This window comes from Amblyomma americanum, chromosome 5 (genome assembly GCF_052857255.1).
Source record: "Amblyomma americanum isolate KBUSLIRL-KWMA chromosome 5, ASM5285725v1, whole genome shotgun sequence".
Lineage (NCBI taxonomy): Eukaryota > Metazoa > Arthropoda > Arachnida > Ixodida > Ixodidae > Amblyomma > Amblyomma americanum.
In genome coordinates this window covers 156,095,199-156,112,182 of record NC_135501.1, presented here as the reverse complement: position 1 = coordinate 156,112,182, position 16,984 = coordinate 156,095,199, and positions in this window count along the sequence as shown.

Genomic DNA, 16,984 nt, shown 5'->3' with positions numbered 1-16,984 from the left:
TATAGAGCACTTGTGATTGGCAACTATGCACGCGAACTATATACAAATTGGCCGCAAAATAAACAACAACAAGCTAGAAAATGATGACGGGCTAAACCAGTGATTACGCGTTTTGCAGTGCCCTCAGTGCACAGCTGATATGTAGATTTCTGGATAGGGACGGTATTTGGCTCACAGATTTGGTTTACAATTACAGGCGCGAACTAAACACTGCAGTAAGTAATATGGTGCGAGTCTGATGGTTATAAAACTTTTTTACAACATTACTTGACTGTATTAAGGTACTTATTTAGCGAGTACAAAGTTGGAAATGTAATTTTGAAATTTGTTGATATGAGACAGAACTACGATATATGTGTAACTCGACATTGACACAGAAATAGTGAGATCTTTTGTCGCTTAGTTATTGTTCGCAAGACTAATACCACCTTGCAGAAGGGCAGGCGGCTATTGAATAGCGCCTCGTTGCATGTGGTGGTGAGGATTGTACCAAAATCACGAATGCCTTGAAAGACAGGGATAACTGCAGAGTCCTAACTGATGTGAAAATGATTGCGGCACCAATTATATTTAAGGCACAATTTTGTAGCAAATTTTTCTGCGGTATGAGCCACATGTTTCTGCAATGCCACGGAGCAGCTTTCGTTTAGGCATTACAATTAGACAAATTGGGACCTGAACATTTTGCAGACATCTGCCCAGTAAGGAAAAAAGAACGCAATATGGGGATAACAATATCGCCGTTTTAACCGCAGGCAAGGGTATCTCGACCGTTGTCCTTCAACGCGAGAACTACGACGGCCAAGCTACGGACTTTCTTGAGACCGACGTGTACAAGAGGATTGAAAATGACACGATGCACCCGATTATGACCTGGAGGATCAAGGCTCTGCAGAGCTTTTACAAGCTCCACCCCTACTCTAAACTGATCTACCTGTGGCCTGCTTGCTCAACGTGTTCAGTGGGCAGGTGCTGGGGCCTTCCCACTGTGCACAAGCTTGGTGTGCCCCAGCGACCGTTCGCGGACATCTCATAATATCCCCTCAGCGCCTTAACGAACTGCCTAGAGCGCAGTTTGTAGTCAGTTGTCACTGGCTGAAAAAACGCCCAGCGATGTATGTAAATGCGGATATTTTGTTGAAATGAATCCGCTGAAGACAATGAGGTCTGAAGAGGTCCTGGTCTTAGTTGGCGTTGTCGCCCTCTTCACCACCGTTTGGTGTTTATGGCAGTCAGCGCAGCCAGGAAGGCGCACGAAGAGATCCGCAGACGGACGCCCAAATCGGGGTTTTAATATAATAAAGCGAATTGCGGAACGTACCTCAGCACAGAGAAAGTGTGCCCACCCTTGGCGTTTAGGCTAGGGTGCATGTACTCCTTCATTAAAGGGCAACTCTTCGGACGAACGAGCGGCTCAGAAATGGTAGCGGCAATAATGGTAACGCCTGCGTACCTTTCGAAGCAGGTGATTACGCACCGAGTCTTTCAGTGGTTCAGGAAATAACTTGGTAAAATTAATCATCGAACGCTCGTTCTCAAGTTCCTCGCGCTATTGGCAAGGTTCGAAAATAGTTAATACGCGCGAAAGGTCCACTTAACACTCACACTGTTATCCAGAGCATTGACACGGGTATCTGAGTGGTTAATATGACGAATAATTCACGCCAACGCTTTCTGCCTAATATTTCTAGACGTGGAGGAATGACTGAGTGTACTTTTTCTGCTTCAAAATATGATTCTATGTACACATTTCGATTATATGCTCTCTCAACTCTTCTTAAAACACACCTTAAACGCTGATACTGTCGGGCTACTCTAGAAAATTCTTCAGCGATGTTTCATACGCATGTTTGTCTTTGCGTCTACCTGCCCACGGCAGGAGAGTGCTGGAGCAGCACTACTAAAAAACTAAAAACTGACAGTGTTTACGCATCTTAAAGGCCTGTTCAAAAGCCATCTTGATTGTCACGTAGGTGGTTTTGGAAAGCAACTGACAGTTGTGAGTGAATGGCTATTTCGAAAACCTCAGCAAAGGAAGACGGAAGGGAGAGAGGCCATAGGTGTCAGGAGCAGTGCGCTCTCTGGCCTGAAAAAGAGGTACAGGTACGACGTGAGCTTTCTTACAAGTGGCGGGAGAAGTTGGCTACTAAGAGAACACCGAATAATTTCCGTACAACTAGCGCTAATGCGTCGAAAATAGCCATTAACCCTGAAAGAAAGGTTGGTTTGTATGTATGTCATAAGTAGTCTTTAATTTCCTTTCCCTTCTCCGCTCAATAGCCAGCAAAGGCTTAGGTTCTGGCAGTCTTGGTGGCATGGGTATCATAAGATGGGTTACGCACGTCTTCCTCCCTCACTGTTCGATGACGTTCCGTGACACAGTGGTGGTAATGAAGGACGTTCCACGTCCGCCGCTATACAGGAGGGAAGCGCTGGTGAACACGCCAAGGTTAGGCGTTAGGTTAAGCAACATTGAGTTTGTTCTTGCGTAACCCATAACTATACCGAGAAATTAGAGGTCTCATATCGATGTACAGGCGCGGAAAAAATTAAACGGAGCACGCTTTGGCATCCAAGATTTTTCGTGCGTTGCCGAATTGAAATTTCCAGCAATTGTATGTGTATAGTGGTAGGGGACGCCAGTGCGCTTTCTCGTGGGCGAACTATGTTTTTCACTTCCTATAGGAAAGACTTATTTGCACATAGAACGGATTGAAGTGCTCCGTTTACTTATGTCCGCGCCTATATGTTCCGCTAAGAATGGAACCAACGATGTGTCGCGAATAAAATGATAAATAAACGGTCATAATTGTAGGAAAGCTTCTCAATTTTATACGCAAGAAATACGACCGTGTCGAAGCTATTCCTCCACGTCTTTGCTGTCTGTTTTCTTCATGTTTTCTTTAAAAAAGCTGAACCTTACTCTTGCTGTAGTTTCATATTACTAATACCAGAACCGGAACGAATTGCTTTCCTTCCTCGCCTTACGTTGCCTCGTTCCCTTGTTTACGGCAGTCTTTCTCTGACAGAGCCCCTCGAGGGGTGCAATTTTGAGAAAAATATGGTCTCCGTTCACCGCGACAAATTTCGACAAATGGTTTGGGACGGACCCACAGCGATACAGCTCCTGCGTTCAAATCCAATGGTTGGTGGGAGGTCAGAAAACTTATGTTCGGGGCCGCCTCGTTGTGAGGCCACTAACTTTACGCGCTCCAATTTTGGTCTCGTTGGGGCGACGGTTCTTTATGGGCACTGTCGAGGGGAAAAGCCTGGCCAGAGTATTGGCACGAGGGAGAGTTATCTATCGTTCCTCAGGAGGTTAGAAGTAGTTTGCACGAAAACAACTCCTTCTTGTTCGCACCACAAGATAACCTATCCTGAACGAAAAAAAAAGGGGGTGGGGGAGATGATTTTAAGCTCTCGGCGGAGCTCGGAAATTGCAATTCAAAGAAATTGCTCTGACTGGGCCCCACCGAGCGAAGAACGCTTGTAGCATGTACATGACTGCAGGCAGCGCTTTCACGTTTTTAATATTTCACCAGAAAAGTCGGTCGACAACAAAAGCGCACTGACAACGCGATCTACAAGAGAAATTAGGTTTCGCAACAAAAACCTTACAAGAAAGAAGTTGAAACCTCAACCAGCTCTACAAAAACGAATCAGAAGAGATTATATTGAAGCTGTAATGCGAGTTCTTTTGTAGATAGCTGATCGATTTTTTAAGAAATGTGCATTACTGCGACATTTCCTCACCCGCAGTGTGCAGCCTTTGAGGTGTTTAATTTAAGAAAGCTGGAAATTCTTTGACTGTCACGGAGTCTTCTAGAAAAAATGTACAATTGGCCAGCAGAGATGCAGAAAACCTCTCATAGCATTTCATTATTGAAGTTCTATGGCATCTTAATAAAAAATGTTTGCAAGCCGAAGATTGCAAGCCATACCATAGAATGATTTTTACTAAGAAAGAACTCAACGAGAGAAGAATTTTAATGTTAATAATCTCATGTGATCAGACGGGCGTTACTTTCCTTACGGTTTTTGTTACGGCTGTAAACTCAAAACATAATTCTACTTGCCAAGCCAATGCCTAATAATAAAAAAATATGAGGTGAATAAAATGGTCGCGTTTCCAGCGACCGTGATTTCTGATAACGAATGTAGCATTCGATACACAAAACAGAATATTTACTTGGGATAACAGCCTTAAGATCGCATCTATAAGAACTGAATACTGACGAGCTTAAGTTGGATTTGATGATTTCATAAGGTTATTCGATTTACCATTCGAAACTCATTGCATTGCTGCGCCCTTCTCCACCGCGCACTTCGACGTTGTGCACCATGATATTTCACTTCGTGCTCGTAACAGACTCAAAACAGCGCAAAACGACGATGATAGCCTGTGTCATTTGGGTGACTTTGTGCATAAAAAAGAAGGCAAAACCTGGATACTGGATGCAGCCACAAGTTACTGACAAGGTTATCCTGCGTTAGAGTGAAGGTGAACGGACACACGCTCCGAAAACTTTATCATATTTCACATCGTAGCGATGACAAGAGTTAAGGCAGCTACTAATGACACCGGCTGAACAGTGTAGCCTTAATGAATAAGCACCCGAAAAATAGATGTCTCCCGGGGGTGAAAATGACACAGCACTAATGAATGAGTAATTGCACCTAGAACGGCGGCTCCATTTTGACCAACCTTGACGCAGAACATTTAATATCAGTTGTAGAAGCCACGGAACACCATGCTGGGCCTAAGCGTGACTACGTTCGCTCGCCAATAAGTCACGCTGTCTGAATTCAACAAGGTAACTGAAAAAAAGCCCGCGGCCAGATTGCATGCAACGACAAAAAAAAGATAACACCCTGTGGACACGGGAAAGGTGGCGTTCGCTTGCCACTATGTCGCGTTACCTGAATTCAACATGGTAACATGGTAATTCAACATAAAATTCAACATGGTAATTCAACATGATAATGTCCCGGAGACGCGTGAGAACGAAAGTAAAAGGTGTAATACATACATGAGCTTCGTCAGAAAAATCTTTGGGACGTAACAACTGCAAACAATTGGAAATATTTTCTTTACACCGGATAACAGTCTGGTACCCCAAGCAGATTTCCAGTAACTTAAACTATTCAGGATTGTTGCACAGGCAGCGGCATGTTCCAGCTTTCCGCTTGCACCACTCACACATTTTTTTCTCGGAACTTTTCTCAGCGAAGTCACGCCACTGCGAGTTCAAGTCTCTTTGTTAGCAGATAAACGAAGAAAGCTTAGAGCAGTACTATTTCCCGGATCGAGACATGCATAAAGCCAAGTCTTTGAGAAAATATTTTAATAATTTAATGGCTTGGCGAGGCGAAACAAAAGCGTTCGATTCACCTTCTAGGCAGTAAATTGAAGGTATGATTGCAACGTCGGAATAAAAGAAACTATAAACTGCACGACTGAGACATTACACGTTTTCCGGTATTTAAAAAGATTATTTTGCTTATATATTTTGCTTTTTTGGTTATTTTGCTTATATTTTAATTATGCTTATAAACTATTGCGCACCTATAAAATAGAACAAAGAAGATGCATAACAAATATATCTGACTTAGCCCCGATTCAGTTATTTCAGTACATATACCAACGCCGTCGCAAACCACACTGTGTAGTACCTGTAGTGAGAACAAACTATGGACGCCAAATGGTAACATTTCTACTGCCCTCACTTCTGAATAGATTAATCGCTGCAAATATTGGTATAGAAAACATTAGCAACGCTGACCTCCTCGACTACTTTATTTTTGAAGCCACATTTTTCTAGTATTCATACTTTGAACATTGCTCTTCTATCAATCTTTATAACAGCGCTCTTTGTTTCTTTGTTGTTGCTTTTATTGTTATTGCTTTAACCCTTACTGATTTTCTGCACACATTGGTGATTGTGTATTTTTTTTTCAGTGAAGTGCCGTCGCATGCCACTGCCCACTTGCTGTACGGGGGTGGGGACCTTGTCAAGCGTTAACCGCTTTTATCCCCATCCCCTCCAACACTGCATGGTGATGGAAATAAACAATTATTATTATTATTATTATTTTCATATAAGCGCTAAGTATTGTTGTATGCGTGAAAATGAGCCGATTTGGGATTTTATTTTAAGACGGCAAAACAGTGTAAGGAAAAAGCTGGGCGTATCTATGTGAGAAGTCTATATTTCTATGAGCTATCTAACGTGCCTTTGATAATTTTACGTGTAACCTATAAATTGAATAAAAATTCTGAATTGCTGGGAATCACTGCATATGGTCAATATTTTCTGAAATACCTGTTCTCAGTGCTGACGAGCCACTAACTGGTATCTAAAACTTTTCTGAAGAAGAAAACCAGAAAGAAAACATTTCGTCAATTTATCCAGATAATGCAGAGTTGTGCTTTTGTCAATAGTTCTTGCGTCACGGAAGACGAAATAGCCTGTTTCCCTTGAGCACCTAGAGTGCTTGGGATATCTCTCGGAAAAAGCGATATATTTTCTTTAACTCCTTTTTTTACCACACAATGAAGACTAAAGTTTATTGACACGCGATCGAGAAATTATGCTTTCGTATTCGCAAGAACCCTGTTAAGTTGGGTCCTGTACTGACGAAGAAACAGGTTTTCAAAATCACTCGAAAGAAAAAAAACTTTCAAAAGGAAGCACCCAGTAAATAGATCGAGAACAGTAAAAGCCCGCATCACTAGGTTAATGAGATTTAGAGCGTGTGCCGTGATTCCAGCACCGAAAAATCGGCAAGTGCATGGTGCTTTTCATGTTTTTAGTAATTAGACGCAAAGTAAAATGCAGGAGTGAAGACGAAGTCATTAAACAGCAGGCTCGTGAGAAAAGGAAGGCCGCAAAAAGGATGTTTATATGCTTTGATTTGCTTGATCTAGAAATGTGTTTAGACGAGATCTGGGCTAAAACAAGCTTGGTTCACCAATGCTGGGAGGACGCAAGGGTTTCTTGCAAAACACTCAGCCCGACGAGAAAATAGGCAGGAAGAGCTACATGAAAGCCATGCCTTGCGGCACCTGTTTTCTACCCGCTCTTTTTAGCCTCTTTTTATCTCTTGTACTGTTTATCATTCGATTTGCGAACTCTGTATAGCAGAGATTCGGTCGGCCAATAATGAGTACGGTATTCTTATAGCACGCACATGTGCCAATAGACAAAAGCTATGACAGAAATACTTTCATGGCAGCTTGCGTTAAAACACAACGTATGTTTCTGGATAAGCTTAGATATTTCACAGTGTAATGACTACGTATAGAACTTAAATAAGTCTTTCATTATACTGAAAACTTGGGTTTTGTAGGCGCCTCTCTGCAACCGAAAACCTAAGTTGCTATATGGAGAGTGTGGTCCCCTGCAGCAGATAGATTCACCGAATTTTCTTGAAATCAACGACCTTCAAGGAGCTGCAGATTGCTGATGAACGCATGCTCCGCGCATATGAAGCGGAGATAGCAATTAATTACAGGGTAGAGGTTATATCGATACATACCAAAGCAGTGAGAGTGTGGGAAAAATAGGATAAAGAAAAACTAAGAAACCGCAATGCTTTCATCTCATCTGTCTGGCTGAGATTAAAAGAAGGAAAAGTTGATCGGATACGCCAGGGAAATGAGCGTGAATAAAAGACTGGCCGGGCAGGGTCAGGTATACAATCCCCTTCTTTGTAGCGTGCTCCTGTGGAGGTTTCAGCGCAGGATCGGTCGTCGGGTGCGGTAAAGTAATTGCATCGTCGTACCGCAACTTAGGGGTTTCATATCTCGGACAGGAACGACAGTGAGGTCAGTGACGGCGTTGCATAATGTCACAAGCGCTGTGTCGTCGTTGTGGGCTTTGATACCCACTGTAACGGTAGATCTTACGATGGAAACAGATGCGCCATAAATAGCCAGCCACGTGTCCACTTTTGTCATGTGTAGTCTTTGTTAAAAATATACGGCCCAAAGGGCTGGCTTCCAAGCCGTGAAGTGGGGCTCTTCAGCATATTTGACAGTCCTAAGCTTGGGAGATTTGAGGACTTAAGTCCATCCCGCCTTCTTGAGAGTACCGTCCTTGAGAGTGCAAGACGAGCCGCTCAGCGTGGTTCAGAAGCGACCCCTTGAGCTGGGCAGTTTTGACAAAAAACGGTAGATGCAATGTATGAAGAGAGAATTAGTGCACCCGAATCGAAAAGCTCAACAACCGAATAGAAAGAAGGGCTCAGCTTCCAGCTTGCGCAGTGAAGATCGTACCACTTTATTGCATGCCGAACAATGAAATAACTTTTTTTAGTTTACTAAATGTTTCCTATTTTCATTCCAAATGGTCCCCAAAAGTTTTGCAACTGTATAAGCGAGCGAAAGTAATCAGTCGAACGGATATAGCACAATGGTGCTGTGAACAATGAACGGAAGCAAATTGCACAGCATTTAAATACTCATTTCAACTGCGTCTTTTTTCTGCAACACTTGCCTCGTCTTCAGATCTCTTGCCCTGGCGTGCTAGACGTTATTGCGAAAATAAAAGTTAAATCTTTGGTTCAGCTTGAAGGCATCCTCAACGCAATCCTCAGCCGTTGTGCGGAACCTAAAGCTAGATTACTCGCTCTCATCCTTAAGTCAATAACATCTCGAACATAGCGTCGAAGCAGTATATACGATGATTAGCCGCTTTTATCTGGTTAACTAACGACCAATTTCTATTGTATAGTCTTGCTGATAGTTCGTGGCGCAATTTGCGGTCAATTGCATTGAGGATATTTTAAAAAACGGAACTATCCACATTCAAGCATGCCTTGGGAAAAGGGATCTAAATCGTAATCTTTTTAATGACAGTTACTCATCATCGTTGCATTCTCGAATATGGTGGTCTTTCTAACTGGATGTTGTTTTATTTAGTAAACAAATCACTAGTATTTCACAGAAAATTAATCAATGGGTTGCCACTAGTTTCCTTGGTCTTCTAATTGTTTGGGTATGTGATTGCATGATGGACTTTTTTTTTAAAAATACAGTGATTAACTTGAATTCCTCAAATAATCTAATGGCTTCCGCTTGTGTGCCCGAGGGCAGTGAGCTTGGTCCGTTGCTTTTTGTTATTTTTGTAGTGGTATTTTCTGCGTTTTATTTCCAAACTTTTAAAATCCGCTTCTTTGCAGACGACTGCGTTGATTTCGACCAGAAAAAGAGTGAATGACCAACTTTGATTTAGAACACAACATTTCATCAAATTCTGATCTGGTGTACTGAGTTGGGTATGAAAACAAACACTTAAAAATCAGTCCTACTCCGCGTTACAAACAATATATCCGCTTGTATTTTTTTTATACCATAAACGCTCGGCGCGTAACGAAAGTTTGATTTAAGCAATCTGCTGGTGAAGCTGATTGACAACTTAAACTAGCATATCAATGAAATTTGCTCTGGCATACTTACCAGGCTTTGTTTACTGTGCCAAAAGATTAACGAAACTCTCGAGCATGTTCAGTTCAAACATTATTAATTAGGTAAGAGCTCGTGCACGCATTCGCAATGTAGGACCCGTATAGGAAGATCGATATAAATGCTTTAAACAATTGTTCATTCAGGTCAGTTTGTTTCACGGATGTAATCTCGCAGCAATTTGACTCTCTCTCTCATAATTATCGCATCTACATGATGCGAAAACTAAGAGGGCGGACGCACAAATTTCTCGTGCGCAATTTTATACGTAATCAATGGACAATCTGCAAGCTGCTTTAGACCCTATCACGTTTACAACTTCTGTGGGAATGCACCAAAAGCATCTGATTCATCTAATTCCTAGCGCTATATTTAGCTGCTAAAAAGGCGTTCAAATTTTTGGCTTCGCCCTACAGTACCTGATTGGAATAGATTTCCTCAATTGCATCCTTACTTCCTCGACTCGCCAGAAAGTCTGGTGTTGTAAATTGATAGATATTGACATTTCGTTTCGTTTCTGAAACATTTGGCTTGTATACCAACAATGTGTTGCATCTTTTACCTTCTGCATGTATTTCTTTTGTAATTTAATATATGATTATTTATGTATCTAATTTTATGGTTGCTGCTTTATAGATTTCTAACTTGGCCACCCTCCTGAGCTTTTGTCCTCAAGTAGCCTATGACTGAATTAATAGTATTGAAATCAAACCTCGTAACATTTTTTTAAAATTATACTTGTTTATAATAATAATTGTAACGAGCGCACATGCATGGTTACCGATTAGCCCTTAACGCCAGCAGGCTTTGAGCAAACCAGTAAACAACCACGTGTTTTTTAGCGATTAACGCCACCCCAGTCTATCCAAACGCCTGTGGATGAAAACAGCCAGCATTCAAAGATGTAGCCACCACCCCGACATACAAAATTACTAGGTAGAGAGCTGATCGGTATATAGGCCGAGGAAACTCTACAGGAATTAAGCTATTGAGACACGGCCCACGCAACACAAAACTGCCATACGCGTTCAGTGCCGTGACCCCATGGAACCAAGCAATGGTAGACAGTATAACCACAGCCTTTGTGAATGCACTTTTAAATACATGAAGAAAGCCCATTCTCCACTGTTTTCATGAAGGAAGTGGACTGGTTTGACTTCGATACGATGATTTCAACAGCACCATGTTGGCCATGCACTTTTGAAGCGATGCACACGCCGAAATAAAGGGTATTGACGCATCAGATTACAGCGCAGGGTTTAAACAAGTAGCAATCGTTTGAACTTGGTCAAGCGCGGAATATTTCTGGGTTGCAGGAAGTTCTGCATGCAAGGTGTAGGTGGTCCCGATTCATATTGATCGAAGTTCCCTCAAACTTATTACGGATACGTTTTATTAATTTTACGCTAAGTTTGTTGTTTTTATTTTGAACGCAGACACCTGCTCAGGATTTTGGGTTGTCATAAAGAACGGCGGAATATTGATGTGTCCCTCGGCTTATGCAGTATTGTTCTTCTTCGTGCATTTAGACAAGGTTGATAAAGTTTTCGCCGTTTCGTCATTCAAGTGACATTAGCAGAAACGCCGCCTAGTTGCCATGACGTGTGGCATCCAATCGTCTTTCCTACGAGCAGGCGGCATGTATAACTATGCGACCGACAGCCCTTGTTCTCGCAAACTGTTGTAGTGCAAGCGGAAGCAAGAAAACGCTTTCCTCGTAATTAAGGTCCTGCTCGAAGGATTGAAACGGGAGTTAAGAAAATGGTGCTATGGTTGGAAAGCCAGAGCATACCCCACGCACGCTCGTAACACAGTTTCACTGAACACGCTTTCAGAGGACCCGTAGTTTATGCCTCAACTGCGCCATTCGCTTTGTGCGTTGAGAGTCCTTCGGAATCAGCCTCCTGGCACTGCAGGCGGTATCGGACATCGAAAGATTTCTAGCATGTAAATGTTTGCATATAAATTTCCTGCTGTGAATCACTGAGCTGACATGATGGAGAAATTACTTGTGGTGATTATTAGCAGCACAACGGGGTCTTCAAAACAAGCTTTTGCAGCAGCGCAAAGAAACGCTTCCGCAGTGTGATACGGTGTTCAACTGGGAAAAAGCTTTTAGGTGCAACAATTACGGATTTTTTTTGCAGAAACTTTTAGAAGGTCTGTGATAAACACCCTATATTTACAGTGAAAGAAACTCTCTGTCATTTTGCTTTCATTGTGCATTAGATTACAATTATAGTTCGACTTTATCCCCCAAAATATAAAGTTTCTTTTCCGTGCTGCCAAAGAAAACAACGTTCTTACGCTAGGGGAGATCGTAAGCTTGAGATTACGAATGCTTACTTCCGCTAATTTGATCTTTAGACGAGGACACACGATCTTTAGGTGGGGTGTGAGCAATATGAGCTCGTAACCCTAAGTTCACGCCTCCAAAAAGGCAGAGGAATAGTTTGCTTTTGCAACAAGTCGTCATGATCTTAATCATTCCTTTTGAGCCAGAAGTCATTGGCTATAAAGCATTTTATACGCCATTTGGTGGTCATTCGAGATAAATGGGCAGCGCTTTCAGTTGTGCATGCTGAAATAACATGTCGATGGTATGCTATATTTCAGTGAAATAAGCAAAGACCTGAGCCAGCTTCCTGACAAAAACTAGGTCACCACCTATGGGCGTGAAAAAAAAAAGAAATCAAGGACGTTGTTGCCACTGAAGAAGTAAATTTTATTCTCCTCTTGCATGTAAATTACAACTAATTGTTGGATTCATCTCCTAAACAAATACGCGTTTAAAATATCAAATCTGCTTCTTGTAACACAAATACCTTAAATGACTGCTTATTTTATGGAGATTACCTGTGCTGTTATTGCTCTTGGTATTGTTTTAGCATATTTGTATAAAATGCTCAAGTGCAGGATTGAACTATTTCACGCAAGAACAGAAATTGGACCTCTAGGAAGTAAACGTGCACCGACGCCTGAATGTGATCTTGAGCCTTGCAGTCATCAGAAACCTTAATTTCATCGAAATCTCAGCTTGCTTCCAGAACGCCACGGTGCGCTCTGCTGTCCCTCCTCAAACTGCACCGTCCAACAGTAAATGCCAGGGAGTGCGTCTAGACAGCCAGAATAGCAGCTTGTGTGGCATATGTGTTCTCAAAACTTGTTTGCGCAGTTTACTGAACCAGGAGACCGCTGCTTAAGCTCCGTGCTCACTGCATCGAATTCCCTATCTGTTCGCGGCGGAAATGTGAGGGAGTTGTTAGCAAACCTTAGCCGCGGCAATCACGTGCCCAGGACGATTAAACAATGCCGAGACAAGTGAGATAACAATGAGCGGCAGGGGACGAGAGATGAAGGTAACGTTATTCAGCCACGATTAAGGTGTTCGCGTGAGCACGCTCATACATCGAGGCGACCCGAGTGATCCCGTGCGTTTGTGCATAAACGTGGCGCCGAGATTAGGCTGGCTGGGAAAACGTCGGGGACGTCGTATTTAAAGCGTCACACTCCTAGGCATTCAAGGGAGCGTAAAGTCGGTGCGCTATTAGCGCTCCCTCTATGAACGGACTGACGTCATAGGCGGGGTCCTTTCCACCGCAGAGAAAAATAACTTCGGGATTGCAGGTATACGAGCAACGTGTAGCTACCATTAAACGCCTGTCGCCAGCCTCGTATATTCTGTGTAATTCACGGATGATTTGTGCAAGTGTTCACGACTTAAACCCAAATCTTTGTCTCGCAAAAAAAAAACGCAGTTACTCTCTCAAGACCACCGCCAAAGGACCGCACCACGAGTTGCAAACCTAGTCTTCACACATTTGCGTAAATTTAGAGGATGCCTCAGGATTGTTGGAGCATCACGATGTAGCCATTGTAAATAAGCCCCGGTTTAAGAGAGCTATCCTAAGTAATCTAGTGAGCTTAGCACAGATCACGGTAATTAGAGGCGCCTCAGTTTTATATTCGTTCACTGCGCTAACAACTACTCATGAACTGTATAAATAGATAAAATCGCAGCCGTTCTCAAAACATGAAGCTGGCGCAATCGTCTTTACAGTGAGGACTAGAGACGTTCCTTCAAGACGTGGTGCCACGGAGTCGAACGCCGAAAGCTTGAGGTAAATTCGGGATCAACTCGCTTGAAACGATTTGTGCGGCATTCACGTTTAGCTGCTTTTCGTGGTTCCTTTTGTAGAGTTGCTGCGTGAAATATGAAAAGCAGAGTCTGAGTAGTGAGAAGTTCTCGGGGTTTCAGTGATGGTTATTCGAGGCAGAAAAGTGACATGAAGGCTTCGTCGCAAAGAAGACGTACAGACTGAGTTATCGAATTTTTCATGGCTTCAGTGACAGCTTTGAAGGCGAAAAATAGAATTGATGTCTTTGCCAGAAAGGAGTTTCCGATACTCCTTTGTCTAACCTTCTGTTTTCAGCGAGGGTTACCGAAGGAAAAAAAGCGGCAAAAAAGCTACTTTTTTCACAATGCAGACGGCTAGACATAGCTGCACAATCTTTCTTTTCTTCGGCGACCTATTTGAAGCCAAAAAAGTGCGACGAAGTGTTTGCTAGAAAGTGGTTTCCGGCTTCAAATTGCGGAAACTTTTCTGGGTTGCAGTGCCCCATATTCAAAGATGAAAAGAGGTATGAAGGTTTTTTCAATCTCCTCCCCGACACTGACTACTGAAGCATATTTACTGCAACTTTGGTTTATACGGTGCGGCTCAAATTCTGACGTCGATATAAACACTATGTTTGATTGTTTTTTTTTTTACCTTATTTCTTCATGTGTGCAATTGAGCGCTGCTCTTTTATCTTAGGTAGTACTGTATGTGCTTGAGGAGTGCACACTACTAACTTATACGTGGAGGCAGAGAAAAGGAATTTAGTATTTTTATTACCAGCTCATCGTACAAAGCCCCGCTGCACTAAGATGAGCTTTTTCAATTCCTCGTACGAGTGATCAGAGGCCTACTTCTTTCAGGAGGCAGGTCGCGTATTTTGTGCGGCCGTGTAGAAATGCATCTTCAATCTATAATTCGGGCTACTTTTGCTATACGGTTCTCACATGATGAAGGCAAGTGACACTCGGTTTCGCGGAAACAGGTCCGCAGAAACCTTCATAAATCTATACAGCACCTAAGAACCTCTATTGTAGTCACGGCAGGGCAGCATGACATTTGCTTCTTAATTTTTTTATGTCTTTGTGGCACGGCTATTAATAGAGTATCTCGTTTGAATGCTAAAGGAGGAATTCATCAATTTTGCAATTTCTTTTCGAGTATACATATTCACTGGAGTTTTCAGCGTTAGAACACTTGATATTAGCAAGAAGACATTTGGCAGCGACATGTTTTAGACTGCTACCACCATGCGACTATCCGTACCTAGACGACGGCAGTGATTTTTTTTGCATTCATTACATCACTACAGTCTAGGTTGCGGGTAGGTCTATTTTGCCTTAATATGACAAAACCTCAGCATCCTTCTCGCGTCGAGAGAAATACTAGAAGATATCATGCCCTGTTTTTTTCTTCTGAGGTCCTGAACACCTCACTGGCAGTTTCATTGTCTTGTGTCCTGCTTGCGGCAGGCTTGTCTATATTCACAGGGCACTAGCTGTACCCATTTAAAACGCGTTAACCGAGAGCTCAGCTCCCAAATAGCCGCGCTTCATGAAAGACTCAAACGCTTAGAAAATGCCAATTCCGCATCTCCTATGAATCCGGACACGGTTCAGCCCGCAGCATGTGTCCAGCCGCCACTGCTGTCAACGTCCAATGCAAAAAGCGTCGCCACTCCCACTTTCCGTGAAAAATGCGGCGCCTCAGCTTCCACTACTCCGACGTGGAGCGTGGCCGCTGCCGCCCAACCTCCATCAGAGACCCCTTAATATGTGCCCATGGCTAATTTGGGCACAATGCAAGAAATCCTTCAGAATATAGTTACACAGCAAAAAGCAAATGTTTACGCAGTTACAGCAATTCGGCTCTCAACTGCAACAACTCGGCACCGCTCACGATGATCTCCGCAGGACTGTATATGAACTTGAACACGGATCGCGAAAGCGTTCAGCCACGCTTGAAAATACAAGAATGAAAGCCTACCGTCGCTCGACCGTCTCAGGCGACGTAAGCAATTCCGAATCAGTCCTTAGTCAGGATGGCGCAGCATAGAAATACCTACCATCAAGAAAGTTTAGAGATATGGCAGTGGAACTGTCGTAACATCAACCGCAAAAAAAGCTCCCTAAAATTCTTCATTCAAAACGCTATAACTCCGGACGTGATCTGTCTACAAGAAACAGGCACACAGCCTACCCTTACGGGATATTAGACGGTTATAAATGACACATCTCCTAGGGTCGCCACCTTGGTCTCAAAGACGATCACGGCTGTGCAGCACACTATGCACTATCCCAATCTACATCACGTCCTGGATGAGATCATCCCTCAAGAGCCTTGCAGGCCAAGCACTTTTATACTAAATCTGTACAGCCCACCTCGCAACACAAGAGAAGACTTCAGACCAATTATACATGAAACTATTCATATAGCAGGCTCAAACCAACTGGTCATACTCAGAGATCTGAACGCTCCCCACAGTACTTGGGGATATGCGGTAGACTCCCAAAAGGCCAAACTTCTCCTGGAAGCGGTGTATCAAGAAGGATTAGACCTTCTTACCGACGTTACAATCCCAACGAGAATTGAAAACAGCGTCAGTAGGGACACCTGCCCAGATCTAACGTTCTCGAAAAACATTGCAGCAGCTACTTGGACAAACCTGGGGGAGCAACTAGGCAGTGACCACTACTTCCTTAGTACGTCAGTGCCAACGTCTAAACTTCGCCGAACGCTCAGTGAAGTAAATATTACGGATTGGGAAGCTTATCAAAGGCGCCCCGTACCCGAGGAAGGCATCCAAGACATAGCAACATGGAGTGAACACATCAGGGAAGCTCACAAAGCTAGCACACAGAGTATACCGCGCACAACAAAAAACCCGGAAGTAGATCGTCACCTCCTACACTTGTGGGAGGCTCGTCGTAGTCTCGTCCGCAGATGAAAGAAGCAAAAGTTAAAGCGCAGACTCCGTCTTAGGATATCAGCACTTTCCGAACAAGCTCAGGAGTACGCAACGCAACTCGCTCAGCAAAACTGGATAGATTTTTGTGCCTCCCTCAAAGGCATACTCAGCACCTCTCATACTTGGACCATACTAAGAAGCTCAATTGATCCGAGCAACACCAAAACCACAGTCATTCGCACGTTGCAAGAAATAGCTTACAAAGTTCAAGGAACAGATCAGGAATTGAAACAAGCCCTACAAGACCAATACATTGGCACTCAAAGAATCCCGCCATGCAATCTTCAATACACAGGAGCTCTGAACACTGATCTAGACGAGCCCATCACGGTGGCTGAAGTATATGCGGCAGCAAGAGCCGCCCGACGCAATACAGCCGCAGGATAGATAGATAGATAGATAGATAGATAGATAGATAGGATAGATAGATAG